The sequence below is a fragment of the Sabethes cyaneus genome, chromosome 3 (genome assembly GCF_943734655.1).
Source record: "Sabethes cyaneus chromosome 3, idSabCyanKW18_F2, whole genome shotgun sequence".
NCBI lineage: Eukaryota > Metazoa > Arthropoda > Insecta > Diptera > Culicidae > Sabethes > Sabethes cyaneus.
In genome coordinates, this window is record NC_071355.1 from 85,397,387 (window position 1) to 85,409,999 (window position 12,613).

A 12,613-nucleotide genomic window follows, 5' to 3' on the forward strand; every position below is an offset into this window, starting at 1 on the left:
TTCACATTCTGTTTTTCCAACGATTCTAATAGAAATTCCATCGGAGAATGAAATCCTTTGAACTGCCAATTAAATCAAACTGTAATAACAAATAGCAGAGCGGTCAGCTCATACAAGTTTCTGCACATTTAGAGTTGCCAGTTGTTTAAATTAAAAACTAACTTCGTTAGTTTGCATGAGAATTCGTTCAAATTAGCAGGGGTCCACGATAGATATCAATAAAAAATACAAGTTTTACGAGAAGCTTCTTCAGTAGCGCAGGTGTCTCCAGTTTTAAAGACTTTAACGGCAATATTATTGCAGTTTGGTAGAGTCATATAGTCGGTTTTAAATGCACATTAAAACGGAATTTGTTACTTGGGCGCTGATCCGGTAAAATCATGCTTTTCATTAATATTTTTTGAAACGATGGTTCTACAATTGATGAAGGGACGGTAGGGGAAAGAAATGGAAATTTTTTGGTGAAGGAGGGGAAGAGCGGAAAGGAAGGGGGGGTATTGGTAACTATGCTTGACAAGACTCCTACCTTTTGTCCAATGCTGGAAGGTGCATGAGTCGAACCAAGCTGTAATCTGAGATTATAACCGGATTCGAACCCACAACACCCGCCAGGGCATGACATGCACCAGGGCATGACCGTCCCTTCATCAATTGTAGAACCATCGTTTCAAAAAATATTAATATATATGTATGACCGCATTTCAAGGTCAAGACTAAAAAGCTTGAGATTAGTCTATGCGTTTCATGCTTTATGCAAATTTTTCTAAGAAACTAAACAACGTATTGAAAAAAATTATTCTTAAAGTGCAGCAGAATGTGCATAAATTCATGCTTGGCATAAACGAGGAGCTTTTTCGAAGATTTCGACCTCTTTTTTGTTTCGCAGTCTTCCGCTGTAACTTTGCCGATTGGACGAATTTGTCCAAAAACGGCTTTTCAATACGTTTCTTTCATTCAGCATTTCTTTACCTTTGCCAAATTTCTCTTCGAATTGGCAACTCCAGCCATTTTTGACGCGCCTTTCGATGACAACTTTCGGTTCGGAAGAGTTTTAGGATCAGCATCCTTTACTTTTCTGTCACTTCTGAGTTTCCTATCGATGCGATGAGCACTAGATATCAGTGCTACACATCGTGGATTTGGAATAGTTCAGCAGTCTTGGGAGCGGATAGTCAGAATTTCACTGATTTTTTACACTCTTAACGTAACTCAATTAAATATTGAAAAAGTTTACTCCAAAAATAAATAAATTGCAGCTTTTTTCGTGTGTGCGAATTTTTCCAGTTCAATCTTTACAGCAGGACAGAATAGAGATTTTCGAAATAAACTAGATCTAATTATAATATGATTTACTAGTGGGAGCCATCAAGAAGATTTTGTTACAATTTGGGTTGTTTTACTACTAACGAGACCAAGTTTGTTACGAGACGCAAATAAAGATTTTGTTTTGTCTTGTCAGATAACAGAGAGTGGATTCAGTAGTAGAATGAAAAGTTAATGGTATTTTTTGTTATGATGTACTGATCGGCGTCACGAAATTATTTTACTGTTTAGTTGATCGGAGCAGCGAAAAACCGCGGCAAGAAACAAAAATTTGAAGCCTTCTGATGAAAACCATTTGTTATACATAGTGTGAGAGTTTGTTTTATTTCTATCCTAACTATTAAAGTTCAGTTACTCACTAACGTTAAACCTGTTCCAAACGTCAAATGTACTTCTTACAACTCGTTACAAATTCGTTAAATCAATATGGTTGGATGTGTTGTGTAAGTTGCATGTAGGTTTGTTATTTTATTATGTTAAATTTTATAAAAAATGGATAACAGGCGTAACTGTTGTTTATTGTTGGATGATATCCATTACATAGAAGCTGTCTCGCCAATAATATAGTAAATCGTAAGGGTGCAACCATGGCGGTACCGAAAATAGTATTCATAGGTAATAATAAAGAAAAAAATCTATATTACAATATCATAGAATAGCTTAGGCTGAGTAAGCCCTAATTTAAAATTTAAGTACGATCGTCGATATTATCAGCAGTGTTCTTGATGTGAAGTGACGGTTACAAGTTAAATCATCTATGACAGATATAAAATTTACTTCACACAAAACGTTTGAACGGTTATGAAAAATCGAATGATCGTCGCTCTGCAACAGAAACTTGCAGGGTAAACAGTAACAGATCGAACAAGTGAACATGGAGGGATAAGCATTATCCATACCACAGGCACATTAATGTTTTGCATAAAACAAGATTAATCAAATCAACATATTTGAAGCTACGAAATTGATGTTTCTTCTATCCCAACCTATGGACCATTGTTAGATATTCTCTGGTTTTGAAACCAAAGTGCGCCAGTTTTCGAAATCTAACCCGATATTAGTAAAACTATGTTTATTAGACCAAACGTAGAAAATAAATTTGATTGAAAACAAATCAAACGAAAACGAAAGTAATACATAAGGTAACGCACACTATGCACAAAAGTCCCTTTGAGAAAGAGAGAACTATAACAGATAACAATATCTTTATAAAAGATGGAAAGAAGATAGCCAGGTAGCGGAAATGACAAAAAGATAAACATATATTTTTATATTAAAGATAATAACTGTGTAATTTGAAAAAGAATGGAAGTAACTTTCACAATAGACAAAACCTATGCAAACTTATTTCAATTTAATATAAAGGAAACTAGTTTAAAAGAATTGAAACAAATGAAACGAGCAACTCATAATTGTGATAAGAATAGGCCATTATAAGAAATAAAAAGATATATTTTACCAAAAATATATTCTTGAAGAAAAATGTGAACTACAAAATGACAAAAAAAATAAAAATACTGTTAGTAAATCATTAGTAAAAAATATCGAAGTCAGAAAAAAACAAAATCTGAAAATTATTCAATTTTAACAAAATAAAAATATACACACTACATAAAAAATGTGAAAAGAAATGACAAAAAAAGTAAACATATTTTATACTTGGCGACTATATTATCGATAACATATTATATTATACAACAAGCTAACAGAAAACGATATTTATGAACGTAAAATCTCAAAACCTTTAAACATTTTAACGCTTGTAACTGCAACTGACATCGATGAAAACGATGTGAATAGTTTTTGAATGAAACAAACCGAAACTCGATTACATCCAACAGAACCACTTGAACAAGAGACACACACACACCCAATCACAGTTTGCGAACACATTTTGTCAACGAGATCGCTGCCTAGTATCTTGGCCAAAAAATCGAAAATAAACTAAACCAAATGTAAGCCATTCCCGATAAAAAAGAAAATCAATATTACTAAAAAAAATTCTACACAAATGGTAAGCCGCCTTTACCATCATCATCATCTTCCTCTTCCAGCTATTGCGACTGCGACTTTTTCCTGTGCCGTAAAACGAGTTGTTGAAACAGCAAACCATTGAAATAATTAGGCATAGCAGTTCTTCAATAAATTTACAGTAATAAGATTTCCGATGACAAATATGCAAACTGTTTTACCTGATTAATTCACTGGTAGGTGTTCACATAACTTGTACACTCTGAGGAGGCTTTTCTTACTTTTCTTCTACTGTGGCATTTCCAAATATGTAATAATTGACAGCAAGGAAACAATGCATTTAAAGTCAACAAATCACATTCAGATCGAATAGTGTTGTGAATTTTTACTTTTCCAAAATTTTCTGATTACATGAACGGGGAATTAAAACGTATACATTTATGACTCATGAAAGCAATATTCAAGTGTTGTTAGTACATTTTCAGCGAAACACGAATTATAAGGAACTGTTGATCAGTTCAATTCCGGTATTGTCGCGGCACAGTTAAAAACTACATTGTTTAAATATCGTATGCTGTTTTTAAGGAAAAAAGTCTTGTTATTTAATAGCTAAATTCGAACAAATTTGCGTGAAAAAAAGCGTATCGGAAATCCGACAGCCTAACACGGGCAACTTTTTTAGAGCTACGTCGAATAGGAAATTTCAGTTACTCACTATCCTGGTATATCGATAGTCGTTAGGGTTCACACATGCGAAAACTCGAAAAATGCATACAAAACATCTAAAATTACAACTTTAGTTTGATCTGTATTTGTTAAGAACTCGAAGCAGCACGTGGTGAGAAATGCGACCGAAGATAAAATGCGCCCGTTTATGTTGATGAAACTCAAGTTTTTATTAGACCCAAAAAATATTCAAGAAATGTATCATTTAACCTTTAATCTATTCGATAACTAAGGTGCTTTATTGTAGTTGAAAGTTTGTGAATGATTGCAATCATAAAAATACTTAAGAAATTTAAATTTCAACACCTGAAAATAACTACTTTTTATTTTGCATTTTTACTTAATTATTCTACAATTCCTGAAATGAGCCGAAGATTCAGGTTCCAGTTTTGAGATGTCAACACAGATGTCGATGACTAGTGACGTGCCGAAGTCAGAACAACAAAAATGAAAAAAATAAATAAATAAAAATGAAAAAAATAAATAAATAAAAATAAAAAATGACGCCATGAAACACAGTCTTAGGTCAGTCCATGAAATCGAGTCTTAGACAGTTTAGTAAGCGGATTGTATCAATGAAATACAGGACAAGCACTAGTAGACCCAGATGACTGCCTTGCGTAATCCCGGAAGTAGCGGGGAACGAATCAGAGATTCCGTCACCGATTTCTACACTCAGGGTTCGTCCAGTTAACCTTGTCAAAGGCAGGTCTGTATAGACAGCGTCAGTTTCAGAACAAAGTAGATTTGCGATAGGTGCAGAACTGTTTAGGGACATATCTGTGTTGCTCGTCTGCAATGGTTTGTTGGACTGCCCTTTTTGTGAACGGAAAGTTTTGAATTGATTGCTTGAAAAATAAAAAAGTTATAGGCATTTACGTGAAGACAAAAAATGTTGTCATAGTCGGGCCATGTTGTACAGGTTGGGCCACCGCAGAAAATCTAAGACATACGTATTGAAATTCTATTTAGAGACATGAAAAGAATGAATTCCGTGAACAACGGCTCATATAAGTACAAATACTCTGTTTTTAATTGCATTTTTGCGAAATTTTGGCGATCTTATAAAATCAATATTGGTACAATCGCCTTTTCCGAAGTGTACAACTACAATGAAAAAACAACAAAAATCTAGGTTTTTATCGTATTAATTTTGCTTTATTTCATCACATTTTACGTGACTGACATTCTCTAGCGATTCTGCGCTTAAAATTATGTTGGCCCAACCATAACTACTCAAGTGGCCCGACCTTTACAAATAGTGCTTTTCTAGTATTTCACCTTAGCCTTCCCAAACACCTTACTGGAGGGGATTTATATGATCCTCGAAAAATCGGACTTGTTGATTTTTTCGGAAGAGATTAGTGACTCTATCTAAATAAATGATAAGTGGGCTAAAATTTAATACGTAGAAAAACGCATCGGGTGCTTTCCTTAGCTGACCCGTATTGCCCCACCTGACCCTATAATTGTTATTTTGAGCATAAAAACTGCTTTTGACAGGGGACGGAACACAAGGCACACAGACGTTAGGCATATGGACGCAAGGTATAGTACGCTGGGCATACAGATGTCAGGCATAATGAAGCACATTAAAAGTAAGGCATGGTGCCAAAAGGCATAATGGACGTCAAATGGACGCGAGGCTAAATGGACACGAGGCCAAATAGACATTAAATCACCCAAACGGCCTCCCGCCCCCCTCCGCAGTAATCACATCTGTCTAGGTCTATTCGTTTTCTTAGGTCTACTGTCCTCTAGTTAGTTTTCCCTAGTCCTCGCATTGATTTACCTTTTGCAAAATATAAATTATATTTTTTTTCTTTTATTTTCAAACTGCTCAGCTAAACTTGACAGTATTCTCCCCTACGCGAATTTAAGTTCTTGTTTAATTTCTTCCATTATCCTGTTAACTCCTAAATCTTTAGCCCCAACTCATTTTGCCCATCGGGAATGCTAGCTTTCTGGTGAATTGCTGGAATGTGGAATGTTTTCCATTACGTTTGAATATATAGACCACAGTTTAAGATCGAACGCTGGATCCGTTTTTATGATTCTTTTAGTTCTTGAGGCCTTTATTTTCCCAAAAACGTAGAAATCTTCAACATAGGCTATAAATTTTTCCAAACATGCCGGAGCAATCAGTTTGACGCTTGACGCTTCAGGAATTTTTAGCGGTGGCACAAAGGCTAGGGTCTGTATTTTCTGGAACGTTTCGTACAAACACGCGTTTTGAGCAAATTCGGTTACAAGATGGTATTTTTTGAAAAAATATAAATTTTGGTTGAAATGAAAGAAACAGCCTGATTGACGTGTTTCCGGTAATTCCGCTTTGATCGGATTTAAAAGTCCTTTTTCGAAATCCGTTACACCTGTTGGTGGTTCCAGTTTCACATGATTTACGTCCGCATACTCCAATATTTCTGAAAATACTTTTCGGTACAGCATTTCATGTTTTGAAGTTAACAATATGAAGATCAGGGGATAAGTTTAATTACGCGTGACTCCCACGCTTGCATGGATCGTTACTAATTGCCAAAACAACCCAGGTGCCATGTACCATAGCGAAAGTCCCATCTATGATTCAATATTTCGCCTTGGCGAGTCTGTCAATACCTTTTAGCGTTCCAAATATAATTCCACGTTGACCATCTTTCTCAACGTCTCCAATTAAAAAGTTTTCTTCGTCAAGCATTTTATATTCGTTAGGAATGGTGTACACTTCTAAAGACTTTGATTCCATACTGGGAATCCAACTGGATCGAACACGTTCCGCTACCTTACGCCATGTTCCTTCCGTCATTCGTGACTGTACGACTGACCAATGCGAGTTTAGTGTTGACTGAATGATTTTAGCCACGCAGCTCGGATTTTCGTCGGTTTTCCGCATCAAACAGTCTCGAAATTGGTTTGCTTCGCAATCCACCGGATCTGGAACGTTGTTATGGGCAGACGATTGAAGAAGTCTCTGTGGATTACTGGTCGCTCTGGCCTTGCAACCTGCTTCTTCTGGCACGTGTCGTCTTCTAGTATATAATTCTCAGTAGAAGTTCCTTGAATTACAAAAAAATTGATACGTATCGTAGGTTAATCACTAATTAAAATACCTGTCTTCTATTGAAATGAAATAAATAACCATTGACTGTCGCTAACAGACCGGAAATGCCGCGATTGTCGATAGATTATTACCGTTATTATTTTTCTTGATAAAAAGATAGTCAAGCCTTGATCTTGATAATAAAAATAGTCAAGCGGAATAGTGTTATACCGCTGTGAAAATGAGCCAAAAAAGCAAGAGGTCAAATGACCCCTTCACGGTATGTTTAGTGTAAACAATGTCAAGCTTGCGCCTATAAACTTCTTCAAAAAGCAAACGGTTATTTCCTAGGAAACAGTGTTGCTATTCATCGATAAAAGTACTGATTCGGTTCGATACAGAGGGGTTGTGTGGCTGTTAAACTACATAGATTGTCCGTGTCCCACTCATTGGTTTTGGTACTTTTGGTTCTGGTACCTATTTAAAGGTTGATTCATTTTAAAACAACCGCAACTAACTGGAATGCAGTTAAACACAGCTTTCATTTTAAATCATCGCGATGAGCTTTGATGAATAAACATTTTTTTAAAAATAAGAATATGCGCTACCGGACATTCTGGTTACGGTTAAACCGTCAAAGAAACTTGTAACACTTATGTTACTTTTTCAGTACGACTATTAGCACCTGAGATACTTGGAATATACACTTTTGCGGAATAATACATAAATACACCACAGACAAACAGAAGAGATACTCGCGTTAATTCCATCGTCCAATCAAAAACCAAAAGTTTGAAGGACGTACTACAACATTGGACTTTTCCATTGCCGTCACGAAAGAATAGGATTAACGTAGATTTCCGAAAAAAAGAAGAGTTTTAAAAATCTCACCCACATAAGTTGAGATGTATTGATATTGTAGCTCTGAAGGAATTAATTATTTTTACTTTTGGTATGCACACAAGCTAATTGAAAAAGGTATTAGACTCGGATGTAATTGTGGAATAGAGTAACTTTATACAGAAAATATAATATAAGGTCTCTTCGTCTCTCTTTGCCTTCAAGATGTTTAGGGGTCAGGTTTAAAAGCATTCACAAACAAATATCTATTTTTGATTATTTAGAAAGGAAATGAGTTCAATTTTAGCGTCAAAAAGAACAATCGAATCTTGATCTACCTGTCATCTTATAGCCGGATGTTTCTTAAAATACGACTATTAATTAAACCTGACGCAGGAATATTCTTTTTTAATAAAACTTCTGACTTCGCTGTTTTCTACCATCTTTGGGTATTATTTCTTTTTGTTAACCAGAGGGTATAAGTCACCCTAAATGTGACTTTATCATTCTCGGTATAAACGCATTTCTCGCCACCAGCATGTTATTAAACACAACAAAAAACTTCATTTAGATATAAATTATAAAAAAAATAATCAGAAGATAGGAAAGGCAAACCGCAATAAAACTATCACTTTAAAACCAGAACTAATCAATGACAAATATAAAGCAACAAAAATAGCCGGTGTAACACAAAGCGCAAAAACACATAGATATTAGTCATGTAATAGAAGAAGCATGAAGCAGAAACAACACACAGTTACTGTATCAAAATAGTAATGTTGAAAAAAAAAACAAACGCAGCTATATAAAAAAGCCCGCATGTACCACAAACCATATGAATTTGATGGAGCCAACGTTCGGCGTTGTCCATATAAGGCAGACATAACAGAATCTGACCGAAGCGAACTAATCTGGTTATCCGTGTTTTTATGTTTAGATGTAATCAATCAAATATGAGCCCACTTACACACACGTACAGAGAAATGCAAGAAACAAAGGGTCACTACCAGAACCACCAAATCCATCTTAGCTGCAATTCAGCAGAGGGGAATGGATCAATGTAATAATGAAAGGGCTAAGCTGTCTAAAATTGTCGAGTGACATGTTAGCCCTGGTTTGTCATAGAAAGGTCATGGTATGACCACAACGATTTGTCTGACCGCTCGTTGTGCACCCGTGTTTCTTCGCTATACAATAAAATTTATACATAAACTTATGCATTACTCTCAATAAAAAAAAGTGAAAATAACTAGAAAACAGGTCTTAAGTTTAGGTTGAATGTTGTTAGGAAGCAAACAGGAGGATTAGCGCTTATACACTCACTGCAAGAAGTTTGCCCAGTATAGGTTCACAAGCCGTTCATCATCACCGTTATTGCGCAAATGATTCAACCATTGCAAATCTAAAAGTACGAAAATACAAATACTTAAAATTTGGCAATCATTCATCTCACCGAATCCCATAAACAAGCAGAGCTAAGTCATTATATCAAATAAATTAAATTATAAATTGCTAACAGAAAACAGAGCAGAAAACTGACTCCAAAAATTGTATCACAGAAAGTAGAAAGTTGATCAACAAAAAGTCCAAAAAGAAAACCTTCGGGGGACTTAGCACTGAAAAACAGGACGTGTGTCTTTTAGAACATTTCACACACACAGTTTGAAACAAATGAAAATTAATATCCTGACGTAAAACGGTGTACAAAACAACCAAATTTTAATACTATCCAACGAGAATAAAAGTTATAGCCAGCAGCATACATACAGAAAGACAACAAAAGGAAAACAAAATGCAATGGAAAACATTTTTCTTCAATTTTTTTTAAGCCAGATTTTCACACACAAAAAAAAACAATATCAAACATACAACACACAAGATACTGATAAGAGAATTCATTGAAAAAATGAAAAATATCCAGCCGATTTATGTGAACCGACGTAACACACACACAAAATTGATTGTAGTATTATTACAAAAAAGCAAAACAAAATTTAAAAAAAAATCTAGACTGAGAGTTGTGTAAGCAGAACCCTAACCGTATCGGGACAGTTCAAGAACACTGGAAAGCGCGAATGATGAATGAAAACATGCTGCAGAAACGAACGAGCGCAGAGGAGCAAAAAAGAGAATAGAGTGAGATTATTGTGGAAAAACGAAATACGTTGAGGAACAAACGAAGGGCAGCTGAGAGGCGCATGCTCTCGCAACTTAACCTTGAATGAGTGGGATAGAAAACGAATAAAATAAAATGACAGAAAACAAGGAATATTGTTTTAAATGTAATGAAACAAATAAATGAACAATAAACAAACAAACCGAGGTATTTTCCTGGCTTACTCAAGAAACCGTGAACGTCCCTGCCTCAAAACCCAAATGCACTACGTTTTTAGTCCAGCTGTATACCTGGTTTCCCAGTTGGCCCCGAGGACATTGGTCTAACAAACCAGTCGTAGCATGTTTGAGTCTCAACTCGGAGGGTTTCTAAGAGTCAATAGGATAATAGCTCTGTAATTGTTATGTACTCTATAACAACTGGCTACGAAGTCTGTCGTATAAGAAACAGAAGATCAAGCCCTGAAAGTGGAAAGTAACACCCATGATATTTAGATTCACCACGGTAGCACGTGGACATTTCTTTACTTTGCTACGTATGTTTACATTATTACCGCCCTACCGATTTGGAACCCAACTTTGGAACCGAAATACTCAAAAGTGGTGAGCAAAAAGCAAAGCCATGGGTAAAACGTCCTTCAGAACTTAACCCTTCTTTATCGACAGACTTCGCAGCTGGTTATTAGAGTACAGGAAAATTACGGGGTTAGTGCAAAGATCCTATTGACTCTGTAGCGGTACCACCCAGTGATTCGAACATACGACAACTGGCTTGTTAGACCAGCATCGTACCCCGGAGCTAAGTGCTGAGCACGAAATACAAAATTGAAAACCTTCAGTCAAGTTTATCAGTTATCCATAAGACATTTCGGTTGGATCAAAGATCTTCATAAGTTTGTCACTAGGTAGCGGGGATGGTCGGTGTAAAAGCGGGAAAAAACGGGGATTGAAATAATGACAGTTAAGAAAATATTTCAATACTTTGTCAAGTAAGCTGTATGCACTTTGGCAGACTTCTTGAAAAGTGCATTGCGCTTTGGTTTGATTAGGTATCTGTTTATGTCTACTGCTGAAAACAGTTTTAGTTGCTCTTTGTCGGTTACTTGTCTCACCAACACCAGTCTGTCCCGTTGCATATATTACTTTCACTGTCTCAACATGCTCATGATTCCCGCGTCTGTGCAATATTTCATCTTCTAGTTTATACCAAGACAACTCAGAGATCGTAGGAGTTCTCCGAGTAGCTTCCTACAGCGTTCATGTCACCTGGAGGGCCAAAGTTCTAGACAGCGCTGGCACAACGCTAGTCCGTAGGAGACCCCACAGTCCTGCCATCATGTAGGATGCCACCCACTTTTAGACACCTACAGAAAAATTAAACGGAAGTATCCATCTGCACAGGGGGTTTAAAATAGATTGGTTATTCCACTCCACTCTGTTTCGCATCACTCATCGCCAATTCGTTGAGCGTGTCGACACCCGCAAGTCGGCAAGGCGGCTCTAGTCGAGCTGGTGGGTTCCTCTATTTCTGGTTCCTACCGAAACCTCTCGAAGTTTTTCGTGTCTCTCGCCAAGAAGTGCATGCAGCTCGTTGTTCATGCACCAGCACCACATCACACCAATCGGCTTTATTGCTGTAAACTGTAATCACCACGACATTAACAACACCAATAATGAGATTAGAAGGCGTATTATCAACGCAAATCGTGCATATTATGGGCTCTATTCTGTAAGTCACATCCAGTGTCGCTTTGCTGGACTAAACCAGGTCAGTAGTATTATGGGCCACATTCTGTATGTCAAGCTCGAGCATTACTTGCTGACAGTTGAGCCACTAACTTTTTAGCAATCGAGTTACTCGACAGAAGCGTGTTGCGTGTGACTTACATAGGACCCTATTTTCTAAGTCACTGTCCAGTGTCGAGTGCGGAGAGAACGGGCAGTATAGCAGCTCAATGCACCACCAAAATTAAACAAACTCACTCGTCATTTGCTGACGGTTGAGTCACTAACTTTTTAGCAGTCGAGGCGGTCTTAACTTAACGACCGCCCAGTTAGCTTCGAGTACGATACTGGCCTAACAAGCCAGACGTCATATGTTCTAATCTCGGCTGGGAGGTGCTGCTATAGAGTCAAAAGGATCGCTGCTCTAACCCCGTAATTGTCCTGTACTCTAATGCCGGCTGCGAAGTCTGTCGATAAAAAAGGGTCAAGTTCTCAACAGAACGCCCATGACTTTGCTTTTTTGCTTTGCGGTCTAAACTAACGCTAACTTAAGCGACAAAATCGTGTTGCATAATAACAATAGTGTGATTTACCACTTACATAATAACGAAAGTACCAGTCGAGCAAAGTGAATCTTGACGTGACTTACAGAATAGGCCCCTAATACCGAAAGTGGACTAGTCGAGCAAAGTGACACTCGACGTGACTTACAGAATAGGGTCCTATGTAAGGGCCCGTACAGAATAAAAGCGACGGCGACGCGACGAGACTGCGTTCTCATGTTGCTAAATGCAATGCACAGTCCTGCTCGCGGCGAAAAAGGGTTACGCGTATAACTACAACAAGAAAAGTCACGACGCGTCGCAGGTCGTTTGC